Source organism: Adiantum capillus-veneris, chromosome 13 (assembly GCF_014529385.1).
Source record: "Adiantum capillus-veneris isolate H3 chromosome 13, ASM1452938v2, whole genome shotgun sequence".
NCBI lineage: Eukaryota > Viridiplantae > Streptophyta > Polypodiopsida > Polypodiales > Pteridaceae > Adiantum > Adiantum capillus-veneris.
Window position 1 is genome coordinate 7,783,595 of NC_140943.1, and position 16,424 is coordinate 7,800,018.

Below are 16,424 nucleotides of genomic sequence, written 5' to 3' on the forward strand. Positions count from 1 at the left end.
TGAGTTCAAATTTCACCTAATGGTTAACCTTATCACTATGCTGGTTAGCAGTTTTAAGATGATGATTAGCATACATGGCATTTATGCTTATCTTATGAGTTTTTGGTGGGATTGGATGTTCTTCCCCTATAGTCTTGCATAACCACTCTGTTGGTATCTTGTGCTGTGGTAGGTGGAAGCCCTACATTTAGTCCCAAGGGAGCAGGTAGTTTCAACGCAGTGCAGGTGGTAGGATATGTTCATAGGGTAGCGTGACCATTGCAAGGATTTCCTATGCTTCAAGTGGCATACCACATCCAGTACACTGGTCCCTCCCAACATCGTCATACACCCCTCTATCCGTTGTAAATCTAGCGATAGCTAAATTACATATTGTAGTGGGAAAAAAAGAGCCCTGTTATAAGACCTAGGGTAACTGAACATAGGATCCTCCTCCCTACCGTCCCTTATATAGGACTAGCTCCTAGCACTTGCCCTAAGCGGATCCCCAGTCCGTACTGGTCCAGTCCAGGCCCTTGGCCTAGGTCCCTGACCCCCTAGGTTGGGCCTTGCCCCGTAGGACCCTTGTCCTGACATTACTCCCCCCTTAAGGAAGAGTTTTTGTCCTCGAAAACACAAGTAGTAATATCTTCTTAAGAATACTGAGGTTTTCTTTATTGACGTCCCATAAGTGAGTCAGTTGTTTGTATGACCGACAATTGGTGCAATGAGGAGGTTCAATGAAACCAAGAGCAACATCTTGATTTTCAACATTGTTGTCCGTTTGCAACCACTTGGGTCTAAATGGTAACCCTCCATTTATAACTCACTTGAGTGCTGTAAAGGAGTAACCACAACTAAGAGTTGTCGAAAGGCATAACCAGTTTTCAGATCTTTTGAATGTACTGGAATAATGCAAGGAAACCTTGGTGTAACTTTCCATGTAGTTGTAAGCCAGATTTCCTACTCGCCTGAGTATCTTGAAAAGTTCGTAGATAGGGAGTGTCCTCGTTTTAGAATTCTGAATAGTTTGGAACACAAAGAACTACATGTTCATCCCTAATGAAGGTCACTTGCCAACATACTTTGTCAGCACACTTGGTAAGTCCTTGACGTATGAAAGTATTGACACAATCTCCAACCCCACCACAACAGGTGTTCAAAGTCGAAAAACAGTACTTAAGCAAATCATCTATTCAGAAATGCATTGTGCTAATGTATGCTCTTAGCAGATCCTTTAGCACAAGATTACTCTTTGTAATCTGCCTATCCCCTTGGATAACTGATAGTACTGAGGTGTGTTTTCCTCACAGTTTACAAATAGTCGTCCTAGATGACTGGTAAACGAGAAAGCACAGTAGTGTATAACATTGGTGAGGAATCAACAATGTCTGAAATAACCATCGTGGTTAACTTGAACAAATCCACAAACGCCCAAATCGAGCCATGACCTCTATTGGTGATTAGTAGACCCAAAAGTAATCTCATAGAGATAATGCACATAGAGTGCAAAATGCTTCATAAGCAACAACCTGAGGAATATGCATGCCGTTCCAAATTAGCATTTGCTAAACACTAGGGCCCATAACACCTAGTGTGCATGCATTTAGCAAAAACTAACCCGAACCTGTACATCCATAATGATCCTTGCCAATACTTATGGCAAATGTGATGCGCCTAGCACGCATTAAAGGGAATGTAAATAGTTTTGGAAAGAAACTAAATACTTTTAGTTGCAATCTTTTGCAAGCCTCGCTGAAACGTCTGAATCACAATAGAAGGTGAAACATTGATCACTTCTAGGTACAGACAATGAAACTTTTTCATTAACAACTTATAGCCTTGCTATATGTATAAACAACCATCTGTAATGTTGTTTAGCAGTACTTGTACCTTAACAAGTCATTCTAAGTATTCGACAATTTCTAGCCACGAAATTTCTCCTGATACGTTGTGCTAAAAATGGTCTAGAAAACAGATGTGACCAGCACCTAGGGACTTTGTTGTGACGCATAATTGAAATAATGGCGCCAGTGTCAGTACAGAGACTCATATTCTCCACATGTGGAATATGTCATATGTAAGGATGTGCCAAAAAAGAACATCCTTCAAGTACAAGATGTACTTGTGTGTGGAGGTAACTGCAAACACTCTACAACGACAGTGAGAGGGACCCTCATTAGCCTTGATCCACACTGGCTAAACCAAACTCCTTGAGTTCCTAGACCATGTTGTATCCCATGTGACAACATGTGCCAAATTGAACCCTACAAGTAGGTTCGTAACAACATAAGGCAGAAAGAGAGATTGGACACTTGGCCCAAAATACTTTGTGCCGACATGCCCTTGGCATGGCTCTATAACATTCAAGTGTACTTATATGTCTTGAAAAACCGAGCAAAGCATATGCAAAATGGAATAACACCAATCAATAGATGCATACCTGGAGATTTGAACGTAATGTACACTTACCTGTATACAAATGGAGAGGAGCACGTCCCCTACCTGGGTGTTGCCTTTGCAATCCAAGCCCTTGGATTAGAATCTACATAGTCAAACCCCTTGGTAAGACTCTTTGTAGAAATTGCTCAACTAGCAGATAACGGTAACCAAAATAGTCCACCGTATCCAGAATGATTGGAATCAACTTGAAAAGTGTGTCCCTCCGCTACCGCGTTTGGTAGATTTCAGAATTCTTTTATTGAAAGTATAACTGGGAGAGATCAACTGTGATCTGCAATGCCTATGGGGTGATGTAGTAGACACCCGCCAGGTTGTACCCCAAAACAATATGTCCATAGACACTCCGTAGTGCCATGGAGAGAGCAGGAAATCCACACAAGTGAACTGCTTAGCTCTTGTGGATAGCCATGTTGTCGCAACTGATTGCTGCATCTATACTTCCTTGTAGAGATCAACTGCTATGAGGTGAAGATTATCAAAAACTCAATTTGAGTGTCGCACTGAAAACATGTAGTGCAAAAATGACACCCTAAACATCCGTAATGACAAAACTCTTGCTTGTCCATTAACGTCGATGTGTACTCCCCTGGGTAGGTCTATTCGAGCTGGAGAACAATCTCTCAAGGAATACCAACAGTTGGGTCTTACCCGAGATCTGACAATGACTCTTAGCCAGTGTGTGTGGCTCATAGCCCTTGTGGCAATTAGTGTTCAATCGAGGAACCGATGAAGACTAATTTAGATGGCGTCTTGCCCAATTTCTAGCTGAGAGTTAGAGTACCTTGACTCTTAGCCAATGTGTGTGGCTCATAGCCCTATGCAAGGACAACTCATTTCCAACTTTTCCAATTCCTTTTCACATTGGATCCTCTCTTCTTGTGTAAACCCTTGGGGGTTCCCTTCACCTATAAAAGGGGACCTTTTCTTCCTTGAAAACCACTCAAGAATTCAAGCCATTGATGAGAGGAATTCTTGAGGGAGTGAGTAGCAATGCCTAATTGTACTTAGCCATTAACATAAGCCTAAGCCTACACTTTCTCCTAGAAGAAGACTAGCCATTCTTGCAACAAGCTAACCTTGGAAGATCAAGTCTAATCAAAGAAGGTCTTGCACTTGATGTATCAATCAAAGTGGAATTATCCACTCTTCTGCTCTCTCCATCAATAATGGTGCCGAAGGGTTTGTCAAGTAAGATGTGTTCTACATTGTTGTTTTCATTTTCATCTCTAATCCAAAAAATATATATATGTATCTAATATCATCTCCTTAACCAAACCTATCTCTCTCACTCTTAGCAATTCATCCTCTCTAAAAATTTTAGGTTCTCCTTGCTACAGGTACATCTCTCCCCGCAGTATCCTTATTGCCTACGGGCAAGAATAGGGCTTGGGAGGGAAACTTCTCATCTCTTCACTTCTCTCATATCTACATTTTTCTCATATCTACATTTCTCACATACTATCCTAGATGAATAACCCACATGATGATCATTTCTATCGCTTTCACTCTGTACGATCTATTAGAATTAACGTATGGATTAGCCGTAAAATACACTTTCAACAACGTATAGTGTTTCTCTTCGGCCCTGAAAGGCTCAATGAAATACTTCTATCACCGGATCCCATAATACTACCTCTCATAGACTATAATTTTTCTTTTGATGTAAGCGTAGTTATCTTGCTATGAACCAAGAGGATTTGTACACACAATTAATCCCAATCACTAGACAAAATATATATATTATGGTAAGCACAAAACTACAATTCCAAAGAACAATTCGTAGCCTATTTGGTCAGCCAAGATTAAATGCCATTAACTCATCTATTAACCCTTTCATACTACCCATGATACGATATGACCGTAGCCTTGATTTTTTCATCTTTGTGTTGTTTTGACACTCTCTTTTGTGTTCTTTCTTTGTGTGTGTGAGTGCAAGAGAGAAAGAGTGTGTCTTCTTTGATTGCACTTCTTTCCAAACCCTATTCTTCATGGCATCTATGGTTTAACTCCTTCATATAGTTTTTGTTGAGTTCTCTCACAAACTCTCACAGCCATAAACCCGGTGCCTTCCTGGCAAGACCGCAAATTTCTCGACAACGTCACGTCAGGAGTCGAAGAGCAACCTGACCACCTTGAAGACCCCGAAGACAAAGATTCAACATACTTCATTGACACCTATAATACTTGGCATAGTAGAAACAATAGTGCCAAGATGGAGCTCATTATCCACTGCCAAGATCGGCAAGTCCAAATGGTGAAAAAGCTAACTACTGCTAGCGTCATTTGGAAGTTCTTCGAGAAGAACTATGAGCACACTGACCTCGAACAAGATATTCCACAAGGAATATATATTATGTTTGGCATGGCAAACGAATATAAATTTAAGCAATCATGCCCAGATACCCCTAGCACAATTAGAAATCTGTTGGATGAGCAAGATGCTGCTTCAGAGCAACACAATTGAGATCGACAAACTATGTAATATCGCGAAAAACTATGTAATATCGAGAATATGAAGCATTGTAATTACTCAAAACACATTTGAATACAAGGTCTTTTAGAATGGTTTTTTATATTTACTCATTCTACTCTCAAGCTATATTGAATCAGTTGAGTTGTTATGTGGTTCTAAGTTTGAGTGTTGTGGTTCTCCTTGTAATTCAACCTCCACATCTATTATCAAATTCTCTTCTATTTTGTCTACATTGCATTGAGATACACCAACATTGAAATATTCTTCATCTTCGTTTTGACAATCATACAACCAGGTTGGCATTTCCTCCTCGTAGCCAAGACTTTCGATGTGATTCATTATCTTTTCGTTGCAATACATATACACTAATTTCTCTGCTCTATCTGCTAATAGTCTGTTGCGAATAGTGCTGTGAACATACTTGTACATACTCCAGTTTCTCTCTGAACTTGAATTTGCTGCACATTGTGCGAGTACTTTCATTGCAAGGGGACGTAAGGTAGAGTAATGCTCTCCACCATTCATCATCCACCACTTCCATGCAGGTTGCTCTTTTGCCATTATTTGTACAAAATCATTCGCAAAAGGACCTTCTTTTAATCTAAATACACTCATTTCTTTGATACAATCAATTCGGTCCTGAACGTTGGAGTAGAACGGTTGACCACATGATAGAAATCGCCTACCACCTCTGTATTGGACATTAGATCTAAATTCCAATACTCTAGATCGAGCATGTAAGCCACGCTATGGAGTGGACTATGAGCGCTCTTCCACCTTGCATGAAAATAATTAGCCAAAGTTTTCCGTTGTTTGCTAGAGAATGGTAATCGCCACTCCTTCTCTACTACATACTCTTTCAACTCTTCAAGATTTTCAAGACTCTGTTGGACTGACCACCATGTCATCCACACTTTGCCCAAGTTTGGCGCCCTTTGATCAAGATTGCGGATCGCGAACATAGCGGGCATCATTACATGGTATGCATCCATTACACTCCTCCACCAAGCAACCTTGTTTACATTGCCACGTAGACATGTAATTTTATCTTTCACTGTTTCTTTATGCTCAAGCTGCCATTCATCAAAGGCCGCGCAATTGAATGTACACAGCACATTATTACGGAGAAGTGATTCCAAGGTATAAAAGTGTGTGCAAAATCGAGTTTCAGCAGGAAGTTTCAGCATCACTGACATGCGCATCCTATACAAATTGAGCACTCTTTGCCGTTTCAAGATAAATTTCACAACCTGACGTGCTGTATCAATTATTTTGGTGAACCATGTGGTTTCTTCGCTAGTGTACCAATATTTCAACACCAAGTTCAAAATGTGCGTACTACAACCATTGGCAAAAATGTGTGGAAAGCACTTCTTTATTAATTTACTGGCATTTTTACAATTCTTTGAGTTGTCCATGACAACTTGAACGACATGTTCAACACCAATTTCTTTAATTACATTAATCAAACCTCAGAAATTTATTTGCCACTTTTAATTGCACCAGAACTATCAATCACCTTTATAAACGTTTCTCCACTTGGACAAACCAACAAACCAGCATTACATTGATCACAAGTCCTAGGCGTAGGGGGCACACTAGAGTGAGATGTGCGGCCGCTCCGTGTAGCGACCACTAGTCTCGAGCATAGGGTCGGCCGTAGTAGGTCTAGAGGGACCTGTTACCCAAGGGTGTTGTGCCATCGTGATCTGCTTTGGTGTGATTTGAGACAAAAACGAGCCCATCCACTCAGGTGACATGCCGGCCGGAGTGACAGGAAAACTAAAACTAGGAGAGTATGGCTCATCGTCATCGGCCATGGCTAATCATACACAAACAACACCAACAAAATACATTAGTTTACAGAAGGAATGCTTGATGAATACAGATAACAAATCAACGAAGTTGCTACACAAATGAATGAATCTAAAGTTTATTGTAGACTAATAAAAAGAGTTTTATAAAAGAGTTCCTAGCAAAAATCAGTAAGTTAATCTCTCATCCTCTATGAGATCTGATGCACCAAAGATGTCTATCTCAATCTGTACTTCTGCATCAAACTCTACTTTTTCGTCGCTCTCCGCATCAGCTTGAGTATTTGACACCTCATCTCTAGGTTCAGACAATTGCTCATTGCTCACATCCACCTCAAAATCTAAACTTAAAGTTTCCGTCGGTTCTGCGCTTTGTTCATGAATCACCTCTTCGAACTCAACATCCAATCCTTCATACACTTCCTTGCTACGTGGAGCAACTTGAATGACATAGAGCCAAAAGGGTTTAGACAGATCATTCTCATCATTTTCTGTCCATAGTGGATCGTGTATGAACAACTTGTTCACAATGCTGCGGAAGTACGAATGTATCGCTCACATCTATCCACACCCGCCTAGAGTTCACTTGAATCAATCCACTCTTGTCTTTATGCACAATTGCATTAGGGCCGCTAGTAATAACTTTGAACCACTTGACATCAAAGATAAACATATCAAAACTTTCTAAAGCTAATCTTCAAGATGTCTTGGATGTAGCCAAAGTATTCAAGCTGGCTAGTCTCTGTATTCTCATCCCTGGCACTACTCCTACTTTCTTGCACAAAGCTTTCCCTAACACCCCTATCGAAAGTGACCCTTACGGTTCGTCGATCCGTTGCACTCTGAAGTGTTTCCCATGTGACCACAAAGCTCCATATTTGTGATACTGAAGCCACAAAATTGAAACGGACTAAAAGTTATTAAAGCAATGTGATCACGTGGAGCTGAAAAAGGAATTTGTGAAATATACATGCCAATCGCAACCCCTTGACATCTACGCTTCCTCTTCAGTAATCAACACTTCATTCCTCTTTGCCTCTGAGATTGTCACATCTAACCACCACTAAGATGGAAAGTCGGGCAATTTTTGAAGATGATCTAGAAAAGGAAGGTTTCTAGTGGCACGGTTGCGCATGAATTGAAGGTGATCTGTCAAGCGTTGTTGCTTTTCCCTTTGTACCTCTCTAGCCACTTTTGCATGATGTCTGAGTTGAGAAGGCAAAATCTCATAACCTTTTCTCGCATTGTGATGTCCATCTTCCTAATGATGCCTTGTCCCTACAACTCATTCCCTATCACCTTGACGTTGACCTCAATAGTCCACATTCGGGGCATCTCTGGATCAATTAAACCCAAAAATACAGTGATGAGGACAAGAGTCTCTTGTACAATCCATCCTTCAGCCATGCTACCCTCGAGGCGAGCCCTTTGACAAACAAACCCCTTTAAAGTCTTCATAAATCTCTCCAAAAAGAACACCCACTTGCTATGGACCACCCTAGCAACTGCAACTTCATCAACCATATGCACAAGCACATGCATTTGGATGGTAAGAATTTTTGTTGGAAAGTACTTCTCCACCATGCACATTGCTTCAATAGCATTTAAGCGTGCTGCATTGGTGATGTCTTCTCTTATCTCTTTTGAACTGATCCAGCGTACCAACTCACTGATTTTGTAGATTGTTCTTCTAATTTCATATGTCAAACAACCCTCTATGGCAATTGGTAAGATGAACTGTAAAAATTTGTGCCAATCGTGGTACTTAAGACCACTTAGATTGTCATCTCTCGTAAAAGCCGTTTTCAAACTTCGCATGCACCCTGTGGGAGTCTTGAATGAAGATGTAGTCTTCTTCACTTATTGCTCTTTTGCACGACTCAAAACCCATGGTCCTTTTGGTATAGCAAAATTTCCATTAGGTTTAAGTCGGGGCCACATCTCTGGCATTCGACCCACAGCCTGCGTTCATCTCTTTGGGCCTTGCTCTCCTTTTTTTTAGTGATGGTTTTCCATATGATCTCCCTCTGAAGATATGCATTGGGTCGAGAAAATGATTAATCAGTAGGTCACTCCAGTACAGGAGCTCATGGAAAATAGAAAGTCTTTTCATTCCAGGTGGCATCCAATCTCCCCTCTCCAGCCACATGTTTTTCCAATCGCTCGCTTTCAGTGGATGCATGTCATGTTTGCATATGTTTGGTCCATGTAGCTCATGTTCTTCAGGCAAAAATCTACCATGATCCTCGTAAACTGTCTTGCTCAAATGCTCAGAGCGGCGGAAGCCAAGTCAAGACCATATTTTGGACATGCATGATTGCCCGAGTAACTCAAGCGTGAAACATCACAAAATTAAAATATAAAAGCGTTGGCATAGCCAGGAATCCCAAGTGTGTGAGGGTTTTAAAGGCACTTACTTGAGCACTCACCGAAGCCTGGCCAATCATGCATGGTCCACATGAGAATGCCTTGCACATGTACATTCCATCATCTGATTGGTTGGGACATACCAACCACATCGATTCCTGTCCATAAGATTTGGAGCTCTTCTATAAGTGGTGCCAGGTAGATATCCATGTTCTTTGCTTTGTACTTTCCTAGGACGATCAATGACAACAACAGATGGCCCTTCTTGATAGCGAGCCATGGTGGAAGATTATAATTAACTAGACAAATAGGCCACATGCTTCATAACAAACTCCATAATCCGAATGGGTTTACTCCGTCAATTGCCAGATCAAAGCGGATACATCAAGGCTCGTTCTTAAATGTAGGCCAACTTTGCTTCATGTGCTTCCATGCACGAGAGTCAGCTTCCATGCACTCCGTCCATGGAGCTCCTCTTGACGTTGTTCCTTCATGTCTTGGGGGGGGGGGGGGGGGGAGGGTCACTTAGAAAAAATCACCTATATCACATGAATTCAAAGGGTATTAAAAAGAAAACTATACTTACATGCCCTAAAGTAATAAAACAATCCCTTTTTCTTAAAAAAATTACCGATTTTTCCCAAAATAAAATAAAACCCCCCTTCTATTAATGAAATTCTCCTAGTGTTGTCTAATGAAAGAACCCTTATGTTGAACTCTGGCCAGAAAGTGACCGAAAAACAACTGTTGGTGGTCGGTGGCCAATGGCCAGTTGGTTGGTGGTGCAGGTGGTTAGAAGTCTCTGGCTGGTGAACAAAATCAATGGCCAGTGGCCGTTGTTCAGTGGACGATCTCTAGGCAGACTTGTCCCCAAGGGCGTTTACACATGGATGCATGGGAGAGTTCTACTTGAATTTCTCTATGCGAGGGTGGCTACGCACGGTTGTCTCTCATGAGAGAGGGTAACCTATTTGGGCATATAAAACGAGGCCTCTTCTACGATCAAAAAAAGTGTGGCGGTTGTAAGGTATGGTGAACCGAAAGTGTGTGTGAGGTGGTGTAAGAGAGTGAAGCAAGACATGAGTTTCCTTAAAGGTTTCTAATCCCTTTGTAACCTACTTCTAGATTGAAGTGCAAAGCCATTAATGGGCTGCTTTCCCATGGATATAGCCCACATTTGGGTGAATCACATATGAGCTCTCTCTTCTTCTTCTTCTCTCTCTCTCTCTCTCTCTCTCTCTCTCTCTCTCTCTCTCTCTCTCTCTCTCTCTCATCTCTCCTATGTCTGAAAATTATCTCTCTCCACTAAGTAACCCACTCTAATCTCTATTTAGCTACTCCTTAAATACTAACATAAGCTAGTTGCTGCTCACACTTGTTCTTGATCCGATGATGCTAAATTGTTAATTCGATGTGCAAAACCTTGCCAAATATCCAACAAGATGTAAGTGACATATAGAAAGATGGTTACTAGTGAAGGAATAAGGAGAAGGTAGGGACATATACTAATTAGTAACGCGGTGCAATGTTTGCCAAAAATCAAAAGCTGAAGAGTATTTTAACCGGCTAAAATTGCAAAATCCCAACTTGCCTTGGATAAAACCGGAAAAAATATACGAAGCTTTAGTGTAGTTGCCGGCAAATGCTTCAAATTTTGAATGTTTTTGGTAAGTCCTGATGCGAAGTTGTGAGGCATCTCTATAGGTATGTATACCTACACCGATCTCAAACTTTTTAAGGACTAGGCTAGTAATTGTGTTTCATGCATATGGTGCATGTAGTTGGATATGTCGCGATCCGAGTATGTGAGCACAATTTGGGAAATATTGTAAGTGAGTGGAATACCTAGGAGATGCCACTCTTTCTCTCTCTTTCTCTCCTCCCCCCCCCCCCCCCCCCCCCCCTTTCTACAACAATTGGACAATTTTGTTTTTTTGCATAGTGCATATGTACCACATGATTTTTGCATATACAGTAATCATGTTTCTTGCATATGGTGCATGTAATTGCATTTGTCTCGATCCGATTATATTGAATTGTCTACTGGTTGTGGGAAACCTTGCCAAATAAGTAGCAAGATGTAAGTTACATATTTAAAGATGGTTAGTAGTGAATGAATAAGAAGAATATAGGGCCATATATACTAATAATTAATGCCAAAAAGGGTGTGGTGTATTTTAATCGGCTAAAATTCCAAAATCGTGCTTGAACTCAGAAAACCCGGCAAAAATATAACAAGTTAGTGTAGTTAGTGACAAAAATGCTTCAAATTTTGACCTCAAAACCGGAACTATCTTATGTCTACCCTTATTTTCTTCAGCTAGCAAAAATGATTTTGTCAACAGAGATTGTAAGGCACGCCGCACATTGATGTAGGCATGAATAATACCTATACCGACCTGGATTTAGAAGGACTGACACAAGCTTTTCAAGGAGCATTGTTTACCAAAAAGATTGTATACTAGGCTAGTACTGCACTGAGCCAAAGAATAGGGCATACAAAAAACCAATTGAAAATATTAAATCCAGAGTGGTGGGGAACTTTTCAGCACGCCAGTACGCCATGTCACCGGCCTGCAAGAATGCAGTCTGGTTAGTCAGCGACAACAAAGCCAAAAGCGGGGATGTGGGTGACACCGAAACCATTGAAGGAGGTAGCGAGAGAGTTGGTGTAGGCGCCCATGAAGGGGAACGCCAGCAGGTCGCCAGCAGGTCGCCGATCTCAAGCTCTGGCAAGGGGTGGCCCTTGAGGAGAGTGTCGAGGGCGCTGCAGGTGGGGCCAAAAACGTTGGAAGGAAACAGAGGTAGGCCCTGGCAACTCATGTTGTAGGGCTTGGATCCGCAAGCGAAGGGGATGGGCGGCGGCACGGGCGTGTTGAGGGGTAGCAAAATCATGGGAAAGCTATGATGGGCTCCATCGTTGATCCAATACTCTCTCCTGCTTCCTCGCACGCGCTTGCCAAAGATGTGCGCCACCAACGTGAAGGGCGCGCAGGCAAAATATCGCCCGGCTCTGCTATGATCTCTATCTTCGTCTCATCACTGCCATTATTGGTGCTAAGATCGGGGAAGTACCCATCCAGCGCCTTGTTGATCATCGGTGCCACTTCTCAAGCGCTTATTCCTCCTCCGGTGCTCCCTTCCTTCAGTTCCTCCCCGGATGAGCAGAACCCTCCCCCTATATCCAGCACATACATCGGCTTCTCTGGTAGTTGCTTCCCCAGCTCGAAGACACTCCGTGCGTTGGCTATGGCCTCCTCAAACGCATTTGGGTTGGTGGCCCCGCTTCCAACGTGAAAAGCCACCCCCACCACCGCCAGCCCTGCCTCCCTTGTGCTGCGCAGAAGGACGGGCACTTCCTTCATATGGGCTCCGTTCTTGGAGCTCAAGCGGATGGTGGAGCCTTCATCGTTGGTCTCAATTCGGAGCAACAGTTTTGCCTTGTCCTACGCCATTGATTTCTTGATCTTGTGCGGCTCTGCCTCTCTATCGAACGTAGTCAATTGCACTGCAGCCGCGGTGGCAAACTCCATGTGGGATTGGAGCTACTCCCCATAAATAACTCTCATCCGTCCTTAAGGTGAGGTGCCCTTCCTCACTCCTCACCTTGGTTTTATTACACACATGTGATCTATGTACGATGAAGTCTTTTACCCAAGTACTAATTTCCAATTTGTTTGCTTTCATGATGTTCAACTTCACATAAGGATGGTACTGCTACACTCTTCCTTATTAGCTTTTCACCTACTCGGTCTATTCACAAACTTGAACTAATTAATCCTAAAGACTCCCATGGAATCTAGCAATTGTAAAGGAAAATAACTCCATGAACCTTACCCCCAGCCTGCCATCACGGCTGCTCAGTTTCCTCTCTCTCTCTCTCTCTTTTGCTGCATGTTTGTGCGCAAACATGGCATCTCGCCATAGTAGCAACCCATCCTCGCATGGGGCATGCATGCAACGAGCCCCAAATTCAATAGGTCGTCATTTTGCCCTACTGGATTGCAATGCCAACAATATACACCCCATCGCCTCCTGTCATTGCTCCTCTCCTCTCAACCTTCCTTCGTCTTTATAAGCGACGTCTACCTCAGCCACCTCTGCAGGTCCCGAGATGCCCAACACCCTATGCAGGTCCAAAGCTGGAATCTCGCAAGCCCCTGCTTATAGGCCTTTTTGCATTGTGCAAGAAGACGCTCCGCACATATCCTGCATCCCACAACACCCCTTGCCTTCACGCATATGCCCACCCGACTCTCTCTCTTTCTCTCCCGACTCATGTCGAAGCATCGCTCTGATCAAAGCAAACACAAAAAACTCTGTCACTGCGCAGTGCCCATGCTCGTTTTGACAGATGAAATCTGCTCTCTCTCTCTCTCTCTCTCTCTCTCTCTCTCACACAGATAGAGACCGGCTCTCTCTCTCTCATTGTCCCTTCACCCAATACACACCAATGGCTTTAGCAAAGCTCAATCCCGCATTTCTTAATTGCGCATGCCTTCAACTGCTCTCAAACTCCCTCAGCTCCATGCCGGACATCAAGCCGCTCATCTCCAAGCTCCTAGCATGGTTCCTTTTCGACTTGCTCCCTGCAGCATCCGGCCTCCATGAGCAAGGTATGACTCCAGCTACAAATCGACACCAATTTATGAAAGTGGTGCGCGTCCTCTTTGTTGAACACCTGCACTCAAGTCCTTTGGCCTCGTGTATAACTAGCTCCTCCTAATCCATCGAACAAATGCACGCACCATTTCCCTCCCTCTCATTCTCTCTCTCTCTCCCCCTCCATGTGCCACACCATCCTTTTTCTGTCTACAAAAGCAACTGAGAATCTGCAAAGATTCTTCTAATCAACCCCAAAAACAAAACTGGCACGACCTACTAGCTTTTTATTGAGAGAGCAATAACACATTGAAAACGTCATCCTTTGCTAATACCAAAAAGTATATGTAGAGAATGATCACAATGTGACATGAAAACACTACAAGGTATCATTAGCAACAATGATGCTTGCTATGTCGATAATATGCAATCCCCACCTACTCCTCTGTGTTCAACCATGTCGGTTTGGGACTACCGTCATTGCACCTGCTTCTCGCCTCTGATCGACGGTGTGACATTGTGGACTTCGCCACGCTCAAAATCCAGAGGTTCGCGATTGGATGGTACCCCTCTGCCGGCCTGTACTCTTTGTGAATGGCTTTGACGATGTAATTTTTCTTTGAACATCTAGGTTATCCCAAAGCTCCATTATAGAGTGACCAAACTGAATCATATAGAGCTATCAACTCCTCTTTCGCATGGGCTTTCCGACCCTATCCACCACAACAACCCTATCCCTCCTCTTGTACACCTTGCTAGGATCATATTCGTGTGATCCCCAAGGTGTACATGGTGTGACAATCGGTGAACTATCTACTGAAGAGAGTGGTGGACGCTCTCTCGATGTTGTGGACGCATCGATATAACTGCTTCTATAGCAACCACTGCCTCCAGAACAACGCCTACCACTTCTCGAGGATGAACCGCCCGTTGGTGTAGGGGGTACACGAGTCCTATACGTAGAGGGCACTCTAGACTGAGATGTGCGGCCGCTCGATGTAGTGACCACACTAGTCTCGGGCGTAGGGTCGGTCGTAGTAGGTCTAGAGGGACCTGTTACCCAAAGGTGTTGGGCCATCACGATCTGCTTTGGTGTGAACTGAGACAAAAACGAGCCCATCTGCTCTGGTGACATGCCGACTGGAGTGACAGGAAAACTAAAACTAGGAGAGTATGGCTCATCGTCATCGGCCATGGCTAATCATACACGAACAACACCCACAAAATAAGTTAGTTTACAAAAGAAATGCTTGATGATCACAAATAACAAATCAACGAAGTTGCTACACAAATGAATGAATTTAAAGTTTATTGTAGACTAATAATTTTTTTTTTATAAAAGAGTTCCTAGAAAAAATCAGCAGCTAATCTCTCATCCTCTATGAGATCTGATGCACCAAAGATGTCTATCTCAATCTGTACTTCTGCATCTTCGTCATCAAACTCTACTTCTTCGTCGCTCTCCGCATCAGCTTGAGTATTTGACACCTCATCTCCAGGTTCAGACAATTGCTTACTTCTGACATCCACCTCAAAATCTAAACTTAAAGTTTCCATCGGTTATGCGCTTTGTTCATGAATCACCTCTTCGAACTCAACATCCAATCCTTCTTACACTTGCTTGCTACGTGGAGCAACTTGAATGACATAGAGCCAGCAGGGTTTAGACAGATCATTCTCATCATTTTCTGTCCATAGTGGATCGTGTATGAACACAACTTGTTCACAATGTTGCGGAAGTAAAAATGTATCCCGTACATCTATCCACACCCGCCTAGAGGTCGCTTGAATCAATCCACTCTTGTCTTTACGCACAATTGCATTAGGGCCGCTGGTAATAACTTTGAACCACTTGACATCAAAGATAAATATATCAAAACTTTCTAAAGCTAATCTTCAAGATGTCTTAGATGTAGCCAAAGTATTCAAGCTGGCTAGTCTTTGTATTCTCATCCTTGGCACTACTCCTACTTTCTTGGACAAAGCTTGCCCTAACACCACTATCAAAAGTGACCCTTTGTTCATCGATCCGTTGCACTCTGAAGTGTTTCCCATGCGACCACAAAGCTCCATATCTGTGATACTGCAGATTGAAATGGACTAAAAGTTATTAAAGCAATGTGATCACCTGGAGCTGAAAAAGGAAGTTGTGAAATATACATGCCAATCGCAACCCCTTGACATATCTGCTTCCTCTTCAGTAATAAACACTCCAATCCTCTTTTCCTTTGAGATAGGCCCGATCCCCACACACCTCGATCTAGAGGTGCATGGAGATTAGAACCACAGGGTAATAATCTCCTCTTTATTGGTCAATGACTATATATTAAGTTTCTTGCAGTATGTGTGCACTTTTGAAGTCCGACTGCGTTTTTTTCTAATATTTGCCGCTAGCTCTAACAACCTCACATTCTCTAGCTAGACCCGATCCCCGCACACGTCGGTCTAGAGGTGCACGGAGATTAGGACCACAGGGTAATAATCTAGTCTATTGGTCAATGACTATATATTAAGGTTCTTGAAGTCTGTGTGCACTTTTGAAGTTCAATTGCGTTTTTTCTACTATTAATTTGTCGCTAGCTCTAACCTAACCTATAACTTAAACCTAACCTAACTTAATGTAACCTAACTTAAACCTAACCTAATCGAAGCCCGTTTGCATTTAGAAGTACACGAGTCATCTTCGAAGTCCGTTTACGTTTTTTTTACTATTAATTTGTCCCTAG

At 42.6% G+C, this 16,424-nt stretch overlaps 1 pseudogene; it reads right to left on the bottom strand.

Annotated features, from left to right (window-relative positions):
- Positions 1-11,689: 11,689 nt before the first annotated feature.
- LOC147443570 (lysine decarboxylase 1-like) lies at positions 11,690-14,833 on the bottom strand (annotated as a pseudogene).
- Between the last annotated feature and the right edge of the window lie 1,591 nt (positions 14,834-16,424).